Source organism: Aphelocoma coerulescens, chromosome 17, assembly GCF_041296385.1.
Source record: "Aphelocoma coerulescens isolate FSJ_1873_10779 chromosome 17, UR_Acoe_1.0, whole genome shotgun sequence".
Taxonomy (NCBI): Eukaryota; Metazoa; Chordata; class Aves; order Passeriformes; family Corvidae; genus Aphelocoma; species Aphelocoma coerulescens.
In genome coordinates this window covers 7,703,307-7,720,908 of record NC_091030.1, presented here as the reverse complement: position 1 = coordinate 7,720,908, position 17,602 = coordinate 7,703,307, and the positions used below count along the sequence as shown (strand labels likewise).

The following is a 17,602-nucleotide window of genomic DNA, read 5'->3' as shown; positions in this document are numbered from 1 at the left end:
TCTCAGGATCCTCGGGTAACTCGCAGGTATTGCTTTGCTGGATTGTGTGTAAAAGGCTCCACAGTCCTTATTACAAACACCATAAATAGGTTTGTGGTTCTTCTTTGAGCTTAGGAACAAAAGGCTGTTTCATTATCATTAAACTTGCGTTTGAGGTGCTCTGTGACTGAGTGTCTGGCCTTTTATTGCAAGCCAGGGCTTTCAAAAGCTCCTTAAATGTTAATGTCACCTTTAAAACAACAGTGGCGAGGCCTTTGATCAGCAGCGCCGGTCACTTGGTGCAGCTGAAGTCAGAACCAGCCACTGACTGATCTTGGGGTTTTAATATTTCCCTCTTCCCCCTGCCTGGCACCAGGAGAGCAGCCAGGCTTTGATCAGATGTGGTTTTTAGCCAGCTCAAAGACCTCCTGCTCAAAGGAGATGTTCAGCACTGGGTTTCCATGGCTCGGTGCAGTGGAGGAGAGCAGGGAATGGCCGGGTTGGTCCTGCAAGAGTGACCCAGCCATGCTGCCCCTGCCTGGCTTTGGGGACAGGAGAGGGGCCTTTCTCCATGCTTTGCCATGGATCTATGGGACTGCCCATGTTTTGGGGTCACCAGCTGCACCCCCTTGTCTTTGCCACCGGTGCACCCCCGCAATTTGGAGGCTGGCAGGGAACAGGATCATCTCAAAGCCTTCCCCTTCTCCTGGCACCAGCTCTGCACTTCACCAGAACCTCCCAGCAAGACCACATTCCCGCAATTTATGTCCATGCTCAGTCACCGTCCATCCCACACACATGCCCAAGCACACGGTCGGCGGAGCGGGGACAGGGTGACACTCGCCCTCCCTGAGCAGGCAGCAGCCAAACGCCGCAGGAAAGCACATTTCAGGTCCAATTAATGCCATCCACGGCTGTGCTGGTGCTGGGCTGGGTACAAGGATATGTTTGCAGAGATAAGTGTGAGTGTAACCTGATGACACAAGTTGCCTGCTTCCAAATGTCAGGCAAAGTTCACCCAACCCATGTGAAACGAGTTAAAATTTAACAGAAATCTGCAAAGTGTTGCGTTGTAATTGAATCCATGATGTGGACAGGAAGCATGTTCAGACACATCCCAAATTTGCCTGAACCATAATATTCTTCTGGGTAAAAAAAAAAAAAAAAGGTCGATTTAAAGGAGGCGGCTGCTGCTAAATATGCACGCGCCCCCTCCTTCCCCTGCTGCAGGGAGAAAGTTCTGTCTGAAAACTTCTGAGTCATCCTGCATCAGTTTTGATGTGTCAAAATTGGTTTAAAAATTCACAGCTGAAGCAGCAGTGGGGAGAGCTGAGCTCAAGCACAGGCAGATGAATGCAAAGTGCTGCAGAGCTGAACCGCATCGGCTCCGCATCCGCAACAGGAGTCGCTGAGGCCGGACCCCGGCATTAAGGAGGAAAAAGGCTTTTTGGCTTCTTGACACTGTGATGTGGCTTTGTGTTGTTTTTCTCTTTGCTGGCTGCTAATTCTCCCTTTGTCCTGGCATGGCAGGGTGCAAACCCCTTCAAGCTTTAGAAATGGAAAGTTGTTTTGTTGGTTTTGTGCTCCATTTCTATAGCGAGTTCAGCCCCCAAGGCCTCCCTACTGGTCTTTGGGCAGCAGTGGCCAGATGTGACCAGCACAGCCCATCACAGCCCCACGTGGGCTGGGACAACCTCTCCAAAGAGCCATTCCAGTGCCCTTTTTCCTTCCCTTTCCACGTTCTCCCGGCCAAATCCTGCCCCAGGTCCTGCATCCCAAGCCTCAGCTGCCAAAAGAGCCGTGTCACAGTAAGGAGGAGGAAGCAGGACAAATGAGCTCTGTGCTCTGGCTCACTCAGAGGTTTTTGTCTCTATCTTTTCCATTTAGGGAATTTATTACACTAAGTGATGGATGGAATGGATTAAAAAAAGAAGAGGATGGCCATCGCAGTTTGGACTAACTGAAGACAGCCCCTGCATGGGCCGGCTCTACACACAGCATCCCCACGGATGGGTCTGGGGCTTGGCTCTGGTTTATCCCCTGCTCCTTGCCAGCAGATTAAACCTGTGATCCTAAAGGTTGGTGCTCCTGGCTGTTCCCCCAGGGCTGCTGCCCAGCCAGGCTGTCCCCTGGACACAGCAGGAGTGAAGGAGAACTGCGAGGGATGACTGAGACCCTTGTGTGCTTTTTACTCTGCAAGGGCTTTTCATAGGGGAGCTAAAAACAAATTTAGTACTTAATGCTCTGAAGAGTAAACACTTAAATACCCTATCATCTGCCCAAGTGCTTTGTTTATTATTCAGAGAAGCCAAACTGAAGCAGTTTTCCATGGAGATGTAGTACCTCCTTCAGATTAGCCAGCTTAATTAGATCCTGGTTGCAGTGCACACTGCTCTGTGCTGATGAGGGAAAGTCAAACAGCCACTTCCAGAGGCCAAACCTTGGCTCCAGCTCCACCAGGCACAGGGCAGGATTTTGGGAAGAGAGTGGCAAAGCTGGACATCTCAAGCTCTGGTTCAAGGCTGATCAGCACAGGTGACAGGGACAAACCCAACACTGGGTGCTGGAAGTGGAGAGGAGCCACCATTCGCTCCCAGTCACACCAGTCTGTCCCAGCTCCCACCCCCTAATCCCAGCAGAGACAAACCTGACCTCTAGTAAGGATTGATAATCTTACACAAGCTGGGCTTAAAAGAAAGTTGGATGAAAATGCCAGTTTAGGTACAAAATACTGGCAAAGGCCACTCCTGCATAGTGGCTGCCACGAGTGGTACTCCCTGAAGCATAAAATCTCCAGTCTCCCATTTACAAGCTATTAAAGCTGTTACATCCCATAATGGAGTTCCTCAGGTGAAGAAGACAAACAAGGGAAAATGCTGAAACACCACCGCAAGGCCTGACACAATAACAGACACGGCACAAGAAGGATGTGACACGGGCAGACAAACAGGAGCAAAATTTATGTCACCGGAGATTACAAGGGCATCGTATATCAGCCGTGGAGACAGGCTCTGAGCAGGGCTGGCCTAACCTTCCGGGGAAAAACCTCGGAGCAACAACCCCAGACGAGAGAAAAAGCAGAGCTGGGGCTCTCTGGCAGCATCCTGTGCTTGGGGAGAGCCGGGGGGTTTGGTGGGAAGGAGAGGGAGAGGGGAGAAATGACACAGTGGCCACGTGCCCGATGTGAGAACTGAAGGTGTTGCTCAGTCACTAACGATAGGAGCTGGAAAATGTTTGTGTGCAGAGATAAGAGACACCTGGGCCGTGGTGTGAGGGGTTTTTCCTGGGCCCAATGGCATCACTTTGGGCATCAATGGCTAATCCTGTTGTTTGAGCTGGTGGGGCTGCTCTGATCCCCTTCTGAGCCCTGCCCATCACATCCCACCACCCCCCAAAGCAGCTCTTTGGTCTCTGGGATAAAGCCATGGGGAAGGGGAAGCCAAAAGCTGAGCAGAGCCCAAAACCCAAAATCCCACAGCGTGGAGGGGAATTCCATCCTTCCTGAGGCCAGAGATCAGGAGCAACCTTCTATCATGGGGAAGCCCCGTTGGGAATGGATTTAATAACATCACTGAACCAGTCTGCAGGGGAAGGTTTTACCCACAGCTTATGGGATTTGGCCATTCCTGGATCAACTTTCCCATGTTCATCCAAAAACCTGTAAATAGCCATGAAAACTCAGGAACAGGAGAAGGGTGTTGCCCTTCGGTTGGATTTGGTGTAATGTGAGTACTTTGGACTTTGTTTAGCACTCAGATGAATTACTGGCTTCTCGTCCTCCAGCACAGAACCTTCTTTTCTTGCTTTGAGTGACTGTTTGCAAACTTGTGATGTCTGCCCTGTCAGCACGCAGTCCTCACTCAGCACCTTGCAACCGCTCCTGGAAGTGTCAGGAATTATTAGGAGAGGCTGGATATGGCCACTGCTGTTTCACAGAGCATCTCAGGTTGGAAGGGATCCCTAAAAATCATCCAGTCCAACTCCAGGACTGATCCATATGACCAAGAGCATCATCTGGATGCTCGTTGAACTCTGACAGGCTTGGTGCTGTGACCACTTCCCTGTTCCAGTGACACATCATATGCTGGGAAAGGGAGAAATCCTAAGCAATTTTTCCCATGGTGACAAAATCAACCTATGGTCACGCCGTGACCTTAATGTTGGGAATATCTGTGTCATTTCCAGCTGGTTTGGGTGTTGGAAATACCACTGCCAGCTTGCCCCAGGTGCCAGGGTGCAAAGCAGAGATGCCTCCTGCTGCGCTGTGCCTGCCAGGCAGGATGAATCCAAGGTGGAAGAGGATTTAAGAATCCACCTAAAGGTGATGCTGCAGAAAGAGAGGATCCTGCAGGACCTGGCTGCTCAGCTGTGAGTCTCCTGCAACTCCCAGCCCTCATTATTTCACTCCAAGTCAGTGCAGCAGCAGTCAGACTTTGGAGTAAAAACTGTCCTACTTTCCAATCGCTGGATGCAGCCCGTGCCTCGGATTCCTGTTGCCGTGATCACGCTGCCAGTGGCACGGGCCTCTCAGGTCTGGATGTTCCCTTCCATCCTTGGCTTACGTGAGCTGAAATCGGGGTTGATCTGGTGCAGTGAATCGCCCTGCTGCCTCAGCTGGCAGCGACGTGGGGGCAAGATGACTTCAGAGCCGGATGAACTCATCACAGGAGCATTCCAGCCGCTCGCTCGGCGCTCCCCTTCACGGAGCATGTCTGTCACAGGCTCTGCGGGGATCACACACCCTCGACCTCCGCCTCTCAAATAAAAAATGCCTTTTCTTCTCCAGCCTCACAAAGCAGCGGCTCTGCCTGGAGCCCGGAGGCAGCGGCAGAGCCCCCTTCCCTTCCCTTCCTCCTTCCTTCCCCCTCGCACACGGAGATATTGCATTCATTCATCTCGGGGGCCGCGCCGAGCTCGCAGCCTGACAATGCATTATGGTGATGTAGGTCTTCATTTCGTGCTGTCAGCGACTACAACAACTGTATCCATTAGCCACGAGGCCAAACAGGGCCGTTCCCCAGCTCTTCCACCTCTGGGAATGTCCCCTGCCCGTGTCCCACCTGTGAGGCTTGGGGAAGAGGGCAGTGCCCGGTGCTCCGGGTGTGGGATGGGGAAAGGGCGAGCTGGGAGATCGATGGCCCCGAGTGCTGCGAACACAATGAGATAATTCCACCCAGCAGAGCCTCATCAATCCCCCGGCTCCGGCGCGGCGTCCCCACGGCCACGGATTGCCGGGGCCATAGCCCAGGTGTGTGGCTGTCATGGAGATAAAAGAGGCTTAATTAAGACCCAATAAGCTAAGTGATTTGTTATCTCGGCACAATATATTACTCCAGCCTATCGATCCCAGGGAAGCACACATGTCCGAGAGCTACCGACCAGGCTGGATCCCTCCCTGGCGAATATCCGCCGTGGAATTCCCACTGGAGCACCCCTTCCTGCTGCTGGCTGCTGGCAGAGGCCAGCAACCAGCCCCTAAGATCTCCCCACTGCTGGGCATACCCACAAAAATATCAGGACTTGCTTCCTGCAAGGGAAAAACACAGTGAAATCTGGGAAAAGGCAGTTTCCATAAACCTGCATGAGCTCAGCTGGGGAATGGGAAGCCCCGAGGCCTGTCCTTGTCCCAAGCAGGGCTGGATGTTCCTGAGCAGGGAGCCAGGTCCTGGACACACATGCCATGACCTTGGTGCTCCAGCCCAGCCAGCACCACGGATCCCCAGAGCTGCTGAAACATTCCCCTCCCAGCTAAGATCAAACCATTTATTTTTCAAAACTTGAAGGAGGGGTGAAGGGGAGAGGGAGGGGAACCCGATTCCTTTAACATTCGAAATGTTAAACTGTTCAAGAAGTTCTTTGATCTTTTGAGGTTTTGCTGCAAAGGGAACACCCTTTCCCCATTGGTTTACTGAGTCACGCTTATTACTTCAATGCAGAAATATCCTTTATGTCAAGTGTATAAATATCCAGCTCGAAGCTTCAGAAGCCTTTTCCTTTTTTCTTTTTTTTTTTTTTCTGTCTGCCTTTTTTTTAAAGTGTTTTTTTTTTTTTTTTTTTTTTTTTTTTCCGGAGGAGCGTGTTTCACGCTCTCCCGGAGCCGCCTGCCTTCTCCCTCGCAATCACAGTGGCTTCCCAGCAGGAAAATCGGGTGCTCTGCATGGGTGCCTTGCAGGGAGCACCCAGGGCCACCCCTTTCTGCATCCTCCCCACATTTCTTGTGGGGAATTCCACGAAAAGCAGGAGAGGGGAAGAGAGTAGAACACCCAGCCTGGAACTGCAGCCGCGTTAGGATCCCAGGACGCCCCCAGTGCCAGGAGGTGCATCTCCAAAAAGAGCACGGGCTGGGGAGCGGCTGCGCGCCTGGCCGGCTCTCCCACGTTTTCCGCCGCATCTCTGGCATCTCCGGGCTGAGGCCGGGGTTCAAAGTGCCCGCAGGTGCGGAGGAAAGGCCCCGGGCCGGCCCCGGCTGGCAGAGCGCGGCTGGCACACGGTGCCGGCGGCACCCACGCGCCCGCCCGGACCTCCCGCAGCAGCGGCTGCAGCCGGGCCGGGCTGCTCCTTCCCGCCTGCCCCGCGACTTGGCCCCGAGCTACGTCTGCAATTGGGCTTGTTTGAACAGTATTGATGGCAGGCAAGCCGCAGCTCGAGCAGCGGGAGCCCCGGGAGCGTTCGCTTCCATGGGGAGGGAGGCGGAGATCCCCCTGCGTCCGTCTCGGCTGCGGGATGCGGAGTCCGGGACCCCCCTGCTCTGTTTCAGCTTCCGAGCAGGATGTCACCTCCAGGACAGGCCATCCGGGTGCCATGGGTGTGCCAGGTGATGCAAAGCATGTTTTAAACCATGGCACAGCTCACCAGCTCTGGATTTTCTTCTTCTTCAAGGAAAGACCCCGCAGTGTTCATTCAGCAAGCCAGGAGCCTCACCCAGACCTGGGCATGCTTAGCCAGGCAAATGGAGGCATTCCCGACAGCCTCCCCAAAACGGGGCAGCTTCCCCACTCCTGCCAGCCTTGGCTGGGAGGGATCAAAGCTTTTAGGACCCACATCCTCTGTCCAATTCTTGCTGCGAGCTGAGATGGATGCTCAGAGCTACCTCAGGTTATCACCTCTGATGGCCACCAAGCAGACTCCTGACCAGCTCTCTGTCCTGTGTCCCCAAATCAGGAACTGCATCAGGAATGACAGCCTGGTGAGCTGGGGCAACAACCAGAGACCTCATCTGAGGGAGGGATCGGGGCTTGTGCTGTGTCAGAGCTTGCTCAGGGATCTGTGCCTGCCCTGTGTCCCCCCTTCCTCGGCAGCACAGCACAGCAGGGATGCACCAACATCACCCCTCACATCCCTCGGGGTCTCAGAAGTGACACATCCAGGAATGCTGCCCCGGTACCCACTGTGCTGGGTGGACCTGATCCATCCCTGGCCATCCCAGGAGCTGAGTGTGGGAGCTGCTCTGGCCCCTCCAAGCTGTGCCCAGGCTGATGGAGCTCCTGGCTAACACCAATCCCTGTTCTCCCTCTTCATCCCAGCATGGAAGGGGGTCTGTGCTTTCCTTCTTCTTCCCTTTTTCCCCCTTGTTGGAGGTCACACCCCCTGTTACATAACCAGCAGCCAGCTCTGGGCAGAGCAAGAAAACCCGACACTCACATAACCTGCCAGGCTCTCTCCAGCAGGGATTATTAAGTCATTAGAGTCTGTTAGCAAATTTTCCCGAATACTTTTTGCCTCTTCCCAGGGGCACCTTGATGGTTAATGACCCCAAACTACAGGCTGGGCTTAAATTCACCCACTCCAGTCAAACAACCTCCAGTGATCCTCAGGGTGTGGGAGCGATGTGAAGGGAGGGGTCAGGAGAAAATTCTCTCAAAAGGATGCTCCTGTTGAGTGGCAGAGGGAGGGAAGGGTTGGCAGAGGGGAAGGGGAAGAGGTGCCCACCCCAGGGAGGGGTGAGGGGGTGAGCCCCATCCTCCCTCAGTAACACACACCCGCTTTTCTCCTCGGCTGAGCTGGCAGCCCAGGGCGATATTTCTAACAGGCAACTGTATTGCCTAACTGGAGACAGAATAAAAAGTAATCATAAAAAAACCAGTCAGGCAGGCCAGTTGAGTCGAGAAGAGATCGGTTTCACCCACCTGCAGCTGACTTGTCCTCACGTTCTCAGGCTGAGCTGTGTGCACATCAACACCCGAGGATCTGAGGCTGGTGACAGGGGACACCCCCAGGCCCCAAACCCCCACCCAGGAGCAGCATCAATTCGAAATCCACCCTTTTATCAAGGTGCCCCTCACATTCTTGTTCTTGTTGAGAAGCAAAGTCTGGAGGAAGGGCTACAGCTGCCACCCAAGGCGTAGGTAAAGGGGAAACCCCACACAGACTCCTCTTATTTTAGACCCATGACTTTTAAAAAGAAAATTATACACTTAAAAGGATTTCTGATCCATCTGGCATTTAGAGAAGCTGTCATAATTTTTATGGATATCAGAAAGACTAGCAATAATAATGAACTGATGGCTACCAAAGTGTGCCTCCAGGTAACTCTGAATAATTTCCACTCGGATAAGCAGTACAGCTCTCTGATCCCCATGACCCCACAGCCTTGAAAGCCCTTTAAAAGACCAGAGGAGGCCGTGATTTCCATCCCAAACCCTTTTGGGTTAATATCTGTGAGGAATTCACCTGGGTATATCCAACATGAGGTTCAGCACTGGCATGGGGCTGCAGAAAATGCCCTGATTTCCCAGGCAAGTGGTGTCAGCAGACACTGGAGCCCCCCAGGCATCCATCCCACAGCTCCCAGGACAGGGGATGGAGCCTTGCAATGGATCCCCTGGCAGGGACCAGAGATTCCTCAGTGTCACCAACCCCTTCCCCACTGGGCAGAGACCAGGGAACCAGCGAGTCAAAAATTCACCTTCCTTCCAAAGTTGCTCGTGGAAGGAGATTTGTCACAGGAGCCTGTTTGCTCCAGAAATAAATCTCCCTTTAAGGCAGGTAAATCTCAGGCAGAATCTGTAAGATACCCTAATGTGGCATTAAGCTGAAGTTAAGGTTATATTCCTCCAGGGATGCCAGATGGGATTTGCTTTCCTTGAAGACAGGACACATATTTTAACTTTAATGGGTTGATGGAGCCCCTTTTATCTTGTAAATATGAATGAAGAAAGGGGAGCTGTTAAATAAATGGAGGGGTTTTACCTGAACCTTTTTCCCTGTCATTGGCTTGGACTGTGCTAAAGACCTTTGTTTTCTCAGCGGGAAACTCACTCAATCATTCAGAAAGGGAACTAAATGCCTTTGGAGAACATAACCTTTATTTTCCAGATAAATGGTTCACTCAGAGCAATTTGCATGTGGGAAGCTGGTATATGGCACAGGGAAAAAAAAATTATATTTAAAACCCAATAGCGATGTAGGTCATGATACAAACATCTACTGCTGGGATGACTTCTCTGGGGTTGGAGAGTTAGGGAGCTCAAGGCAATGTAAAAGGATGGGGAGGGTTTGTGCAGCAGCTCTGCTTGGGGCTGAGTGGGCAGATGGAGGAGTGAACTAATCCGTAGTGGTCCAGATAAAAGGGGTTGGGCCCTGGGAAGATGCAGTCAACCGGATGAGGAACTCTGCAAACGGGTCCCACCACCCAAGGCCTGCTCTGCAGCCTTGTCCCCAAGGCTGGCTTTGCAAACCCATCCCAGCCCCTCTCTCTTTCCAGAGCTGGTACCACCAGAGGTGTCCCAGTCTCCAGCAGCTGTCACACCAACCCCAGTGACACTTGGCTGAAGAGGGGACCCTGCCCAAGCACAATTCCCACAGCAAAGCCAACCGAGGGAGCTGCTGCTGCCACACCAACGGGGAGGGACAAACCAGCATTCAAACCATTGAGTTCTGATGGCTCACCTTGCTCCAGCAGCGGGTTTCCCTAAAGTTCTCCAAATCAGTGCACCCCAAAACTTCTCATGCTCCTGTCTAAGCTGCTGAGAACAGACTCACTGATCCAAATCACCTGATCCAGCCCAGAAACAGCCCCCAGACTTCCAGACCTTAGGCTGGGGACCACAGCCATGCTCTCTAAAGTGACAAAGGACCCTACAAGGCATCGACCCCGCTCCAGGTTGTGCCCTGCGATGGCGTGGAGGAGGCAGAGCCTGGGAAAGGCGCCGGGAGCAGCTGCAGCGGAGCCTGGTGCCAAGCCCAGCTGCTCGTTAATTAGGGTAACATGTTGTCTCTTGTACACACCTCCAAAGACGCTGCATTAGCTTGATAAGTATTTAACACTTGGCACAGGGGGAAATTTCCACTTAGCATCCAGCAGCGCTGAGCAGAAGGGAGGGAAAGGTGGCACAGGCAGGGCAGGAGGCGGCACAGCCCTGGGGATCCAGCCTTGCCCTCTGGGACAACACCAGGCAGCAGCAGGGGGGTTTATGGGCTCTGCCATCACACTGGGAGCTTCCCAGGACAAAGCCCCAGCTCTGCTCTGGGTTTAATCCACCCTTCTCCCGGGGGTTGTGGCTGCTCGTGCCTCTCTTTGAGAGGCTTTTGGAGCGAGCTGGCCGTGACGGGCCCGCTGTGCCGCGCTCATTGTGCCGGGGTGCAGGTACCGTGCAAACACTGCCGGGGCCAATGTGCTGCTGCCTGCGAGACATCTTCATCCCCACAGCTGCCTTCCTGCATGGGGCTGCGGGAAAAAAGGGCCACACTCAGCTCCTGGGACAGTGGGATATCCCCAGAGCTGAGGGAAACCGAGCTGGGATCTATCGAGCCTGCAGGAAAATGGTCATTGCTGCAAAACTCACCTTTTGCAAGCACAATTCCCTCCAGAGTGTGCAGAGATCAGGGTGATCAGACTCTCTCCAGCTTTGGGGACTCATCCCAGCCACACATAAATTGGGGGAGCTGGTCCCAGTGCATCGGGCACTCCTCAAGCCTTACACTGGGCCAGGCAGCAGCCCAGCCTCTTTCCACCACCAGGTTACATTAGCATTTTCCATATGTTTCAATGCAGATAAATCTTTTGTCTGAATCGAAATCAGTAATTATGAGTCAGTGTTAGCACACAGCGAGTGAGTCAGGCACAGAGGCATTTTTGCCTTGTACCCTCAAGGTCTAAGACACTTCTCTCTCCTGAGCCTCCCGTGTGTGGTCTTTGTTCAGGGCTTTCACAAACTTCATGGGCAATCCATCAGCGAGTTCAGCAGCAACCCCCAGCCAAAGCTGCCACCTTCTCCTCAAATCCTCGGGGTGGGAAAGCACCTTCAGCACCTGGGAAATGCACAGGTGGTCCCTGCTCACTCCATGCCCTGTTTGCTTGTCTTCAGCTCTGGCAGGATGTGGGTTGTTAGAGGGGATGTTTTATTGATGGGTGTGGCTGGTTGGAGATGTGTCTCCCCACTCCCTTTGATCCCCCCAACTCATCTCCTTACCCCATCTCCTCTCCTTACACCCCCATGGAGTTCAACCCCATCCTTCCCCCCACTGTGGCATTTCATCCTCCCACATACCAGGCTCGGGCGACAGAAAAATGATCAAACCCTGAGAGGAATCGTGGGCTGGAGGTTGGTTTGGTCACCCAGGTGCAAGGAAGGAGCTCCAACCCCACAGCCACCCTGGAGAGCCCATCCCAACATGGATCCCACTGCTGAGCCACGTCTTAAAGACATGTGGGCAGAGCAGTAATGTCCTAAATCCTGCATCTCTGCAAGGGCCACGTTGTTAATGTCACCAGGGTGAGACTCTTACCACGACTCTTCTGCTCCCTGGAAAATGTGAGTGGAGCTTCTTTAGGGGCTTTGTCCTAAAAAGACAGGAGGTTCATGGCTCCAAAGGTTATTAGCAGGGAGAACACAGTCCAAAATGTCCACACACCCAGCGTGATCATCTAAACTCCATTTAATTCAGAAGTGCCACAAAAGAGTAGCAACACCCTGACGAGTGCCACGAGCCAGCACAGCACACGCACGGGAGGGAGAACATCCAAACATCCCCACGCTCCTCGTTTGAGCCACAGCAGAGATAAAAATCCCACTGGTGTGACCCAGGAAGGAGCTGTCAGCCCCCAGCTCTGAGCAGAGGAGATTAGCCCAGCGAGCCTGTGTTTGCTTTCTTTGCCTTAAAGCACGCAAAACCCAACAAAACAGACTTTGTTTACTGCCCGTCCTAAACCGCTTAGGCAGGGGGAGATGAGCTGAAAGCTTAGACACGCTGCAGAGCTCCAGCCAGATGTGGTTTCCAATGGCCGAGTTAGGCACCTCTGAAACCTGAGGTTTATTAATGAAGGTGCCTGCTGAACCATAACGAGCTGTTGTAATTACCTCGGCCGCAGCATCCCCGCGGCCGGACAGCACGGCCACGAGTGCCCGGCCAAGTGACCACAGCATCCTGGGGAGGTGAGGAAATAGGTGAAGGTCATTCCCCACGCTGACAGGCTCTGGTGGATGGCTGAGGAGAGATAACAAACCATCGGGGTCACCCCCGATAAGGGATGAAAAAGCTCCAGAGGCGAGGAATAATTACGTGTGAAGGGCAATGTTTTCCTCCCAATGACAAGCTCCTCATCAGAGCCCTCCAGAGCCGAGGATGCTGCACTGAGGGACCAACCATGGCTGGGCAGCACTGGGTTGTGTCTCTGTGGGGTGAGAGCTGGGCAGGAGAATCCATCCCCACAGCCCTGATGGTCCCTTCCCAGTTCAAACCAGTGCAAGCAGCAGAAAGGAGGGGCGTTCTCCTTATGGCAATTCCATAGGTTGATCCCAACCCCACTGGTCACCTGTGGATGAGCTCTGGGATGCTCAGGAAGTGATGCTGGGCTGTGCTCAGGTGGGAGCAGCTTGAAATGCAGTAAGCCCAGAGCCCCCAGCAGAGGAAATGGAAAAGCCACCGTGGCTCAGGACCAGAGAAGCATCTACACCAAACCACCAGGCTGATGGAGACCAGAAAGACAAATCACAGTATCCAGGAGGTGACAAAGCAGGGGGACCAGGTGACCCTCCCCAGTGGGGGCACAGACCTGTCCCCCTCCTCTGTTCCCCAAAGCACAGCCCTGCTGATGGAAGTCAGCACCTCGCCGAGGAAACACTCGCTGGGAGCTTTTCACACCTGGTTTAGCCTTTTGAAGTTTCACACCAGTGAAGAGCTGTGACCTCAGGAGGGGAGGGTATCAGCTATATTTCCCAAATATCAGCAAATTGTGTGAGAGAAAGAGATATGCTAAGGGGGCAGGCTGCTCAAACCATTACCATCCTTCTTAGTACCACTTAGCTGAACCGTTAAAAAGATCCAGGGCTCCCAAAGACAATTAAGCTCAAGGGAAGCCATAAATCTCAATAAACATCAAGCCAAGTTTTCTTCACTGCTTGAAACAACAGATATAATTTCATTGGTTACTGAGCTCATGCTCCCAAAGGGATTTCAGATAAAAAGCCACTTATTCAAAACACCAAACCCAGGCTTCTCCTGTCTCTCAGGCTACCGAGGGGTCAGATTTCCCAGCATGGGAACAAGTGCCCCGCGGTCTGCAGAGGTGGAGCCTGGCTGCAGCAAACCTTTGCAGATTTATGATGTCTGTGGCACGGCGCTGTGACCTGCCACCAAGGTCAGGCACCTGCCTGGGGAGGTGGCCCATCCCAACGGGAGGCAGCCATGAGGCAGGAGGGGACCTGGATGCTGGACACAGCCCTCCATCCTCTGCTGAGCTTGGCAGGACACGGAGCTGGTGGAGTTGGACTCCTGCTCTAGGAGCCCAGGGACCAAGGTCACGCATGGCCAAGGTTGGGGGGAGCGTTTTCTGTATCTCCAAGCTGGCTGGCACCCCTGCCTCGTTATCTCTGGAGTACTTGAGGTGCCCAAATGGGCAGCACAGAGCACATCAGCTCTGCTGGCTGCCCCAGGAGCCTCCTGGCACTTTGCCCTTGCACCGCTTATCCAGCTCACAACCAGACTCTCATCCATGTGCTTTCCACTGCGGAGATCAGAGTGAAAGCCATGCCAAGGCAGCACATGCCAGCCTCAAGTCCTCACTCCAGGGTTTTTTCCTGGCAGGTTCTGTGCTCAGCGGGGCTGGGGCCATGGTTTTGACAGCTCTCTGCAAGGTCGTTCCATTCGCCAAGCACTGCTTCCCTGCGCTTTGATTTAAGTTCTGGCATGCTTCTTGTATTGATTTCTCTCAGATGTATTTTATGGGGAATAAGCACTCAAACCAGGAGGCCAAGACCTCCTGCATTGTGCTCGGCATAGTAATGGATGAGCTCCTTCTCACTCTCCCTCCCTCTCCTTGTCCCCAGTTCTCTCGCCTTTTATTTAATCCACTCACAAATGCACCGGGGTGAAGAATGGCAAACGCACAAACACGTGAGGTGTCCCTGCTTTGGATGCTTCCCTGGGATAGCCTTGGGATGAGAGCAGAAAGACTTCTCCCAGTTTTTATCAGGAGTTTCAGCTGCAGAAGCATTTCTGGGGTTGAGGTTGCCTGCAGGGTCTCCTTGACCACTGGGCAGTGGTCGAAAGCCTCAGGAAGAATAAAGAACTCAGCCTTGTCATTATTTAGCACCTAAAAGCTTCATGTGGTAGAACCAACTCAAACCTCAACTTTTCTCTCCAGGAGAAACCATCTTTACAACCAGAAATGCCTCGAGCGTGTCCTCATATCTGCTCTGTTGTCTGTGCAGTTTATCCAGGGCCAGACGTATCCAAACTTTTCTGCCAGCTGAAAATCTCCTGACCTCAGCAGAGGTGGAGACACACGGGGTCCTGAGGGACAGCCTGAGCAATCCAGGTTTCCAGCCCAGTGGTTTAGCAGCATCCAAGATGTGCGCTCTGGGTTTGCTGCATCCAGCACTGCTGGAGGTGACCTTGGCAGCGCTGGTGTCCTGGTTAAACCCCAGCCTTAGGAGAGACCTAAAAATCACCACCACAAACAGCAGGACATTTCAAGGGACAAACCCTCAGCAGACTCAAGGGATGGGTTTTCCCCATTTTAGTACACCAACTATCTGCCATCCCTGTGGCCAGCATCAGGTTTCCCAAAATCCTGAATCCAGGCTGCTGAAATGACGACACTGCTGTAAAAATGAGGACTCCAAAACTCCCATTCAATATATTTTCCTCTGATAACACAAACCCAAGGAGTCAGGATTTGGAAGGCAGCCCTCGTTCTGTCCACGGGAGGAATAAAAACATGGTTATTGTTTTTCTCAGTGAACTGCAAAGCCTGTTTTTAAGTGAAACCTGAGCTTCCCATCTCATCACGTGCTTCCAGGAGCTCGAGCTTTCAGAAGACCAAATACTTTGAAACTCTGGATAAGACCATTAGAGTTGCTTAATTTCCTTTATGCCCATCTGTTTCAGTTCAGCTCAGTTGCTTCTGTCCCAGACAAGACATTTGGCTCTTCTAAATAAATCTCATAGTCCATTTGGATTAAAGACTTTCTGATGCAGCCTCTGAATATAATCCCTCTGATTTGCATCTCAAAGAAATCGAGTTAAAACCGAGTAAGAACCATACACGGAGTGCTTGGAATTGCTGGAGTATGCGAAGCCCTCACGAGGTCCCATATGGATAATGGTGCTTTTGTTTGGAATTTATCACGAACTCCTGCGTTGCCCTGGCTGTGGTCGCTCCAGGGCTTTCAAGGCAGACAGAGTGAAAACATAATTGCCTGGTTTTGCTGTTGTCCAAGGCTCGAAGTCTTACACCCCAGAAACCGAGAACGCTGCGGGGAAAGTGCGAGACGCACTCAGAGAGTCTGGGGCGGCAGACGATGAATGAATGAATGAATGAACGGCAAATCACACCCGAGCTCCAGCAGCTCCGGTGTTATCCTGCTCATTAGCTCCTAAAAGGTGCTTTTCACATCGAGGGAGAGCTGAGAGCCTTTGCCCCGTGCTGGAGCACACTGATCACCCCCGAGGCAGCGCTCGTAGGGGTCCGTGCGCTGCTGTCCCGCTGTCCCCAGGCTGCTCAGCTGGCGCTGGCAGCGTTATCTCATTTTTGAGCAGCAGAGCTGGGTCACCGGACGCCGGGGTGCTATTCCTGGCGGTGACGCAGCCGCCTTCCTGCCCAGGCAAATGCTTTTCCCCTTTCCATGTCCCAGGCTACCTGTCTGTGACACAAGCCTTGCGAAACGGCTCCAGCGCGCTCCGAGATTGCCCAGATAAGAGGCTCCGTTCGAGGCTGGCTGCTGGCGTAATTTTGGCAGCAGCCCAAGCGCTCGCTCACTGCTGTCCCATTGAGCCCTCTCAGGAGCGTTTTAAGGCTCGAGGTGTTTGTGCCGCTGAGGCGTGGGAAGAGCTGCTTCCCTCTTTCTAACCTTCAGAGCGGTAAAATCCTGGGGAAAAAAATAAGAAAAGTTGCATAACCCTAAAAAAAATTAAGCCAAGCCCTGCTCCACCACCAGTGCTGCCCACGGCAAAGCCGTGCTCTAAATAGATTCAAGAGAGGGATTCAAGACCCTGACACAGCCTCCTTCAGGGACATAATTATAAGAGGAATGGACGTGGTTGCATTGACAAACTCCAAACCTCCTCCCAAAGATCCCAAGATTATCAACTCCTCTGTACAGTGGGGAACTGAGTCACAGAGCAGGGAGGTGGTTTGGGTATCAGTCCTCCAGGGTTACTGCAGAGGATCAGATCCACAGTGGGACACAAGCAGGAATCCCTTTGCCAGGGCAAAGCAGACGCCCACACTGCTAATAATGATAATAATTAATTACAAGGACAGAGCAGAACTGCCCCAGCCTGAACCCTTACCCAGAAAAACCTCATTTTCTCTGGATGAGAAAAGCCTCAGTTGTTTACCACAGAGGAACAGGGGAGAGAGCCAAGCTGACCCCAGCACAGACCATCACCACCTCCCCTCTGCCACGACTCCAGAGCCATCACAGGGCCATTAAAAGCCAAATTCATTTCCACAGCTGAAACCAACTGCCCGTAATACAGAATCTGCTGCAGCTGTGGTTCAGCGTGGCACCTGAGAGCTGGGAGGTTAATGACACAGGGCTGTCAGCAGCCTTAATTATATTCCCATTTTTCCAGCCCCTGATTAGCTTTAGAGCTCATCTGGTGTCAGAAATTTGGTGCCTAAGCTTTGACAAAAGTGTTTCATTTTTACTTAATAAACGGGCAGAGAAGGAGGGCACGTCTTTAAGCTCTGGCTTGTAAAAGCTTCCTCTTTTTTTCAGCTTTTTTTTTAATTTAACCTCCCAAAAGCTCCCTTACCTCAGCCATTTGGGCTGACCCCATTCTCAGTGCCCAGCCAAGAGCCCCCCACATTGCTGGGACCCCCAAACCTGTCTCAAATTCCCCAGTAAATGTGCTCTGTTCAGCTGGGAGCCTGCTGCTCTCTGGCTGCTGATGGCCAATTAATAAGAATCATTTATTACTGTTCTATCACCCCTAAAATGAGCCAGGTGTTTGGAGGGAAAAATAATAAAATAAGAGGAGATTTAAAAACAACAATAATAAAAGCACAAGCTTCGAATCAAAAGATCCAAAGGGCTTAAAATCTAAAGCAGAGCTTAGGTTCTTCTTGAGATTCAATTTCCTCCAGCTCTCAGGGAAGTTAATTAGCTTGAATATTAATAGAAGTGGTGAGAAGGAGCCTGGCATCTTTTAGGTCCTTCTCTAAAAACACAGTGAG

At 52.5% G+C, this 17,602-nt stretch overlaps 1 long non-coding RNA gene across 1 annotated transcript; it reads right to left on the bottom strand.

Moving 5' to 3' along the window:
• Positions 1 to 10,204: 10,204 nt before the first annotated feature.
• LOC138119730 (uncharacterized) lies at positions 10,205 to 15,580 on the bottom strand. Its single transcript, XR_011155598.1, has 2 exons — positions 10,764 to 15,580; positions 10,205 to 10,645 (listed from the first exon to the last, which is right to left on the bottom strand). It is a non-coding gene; the product is annotated as an uncharacterized lncRNA (long non-coding RNA).
• Between the last annotated feature and the right edge of the window lie 2,022 nt (positions 15,581 to 17,602).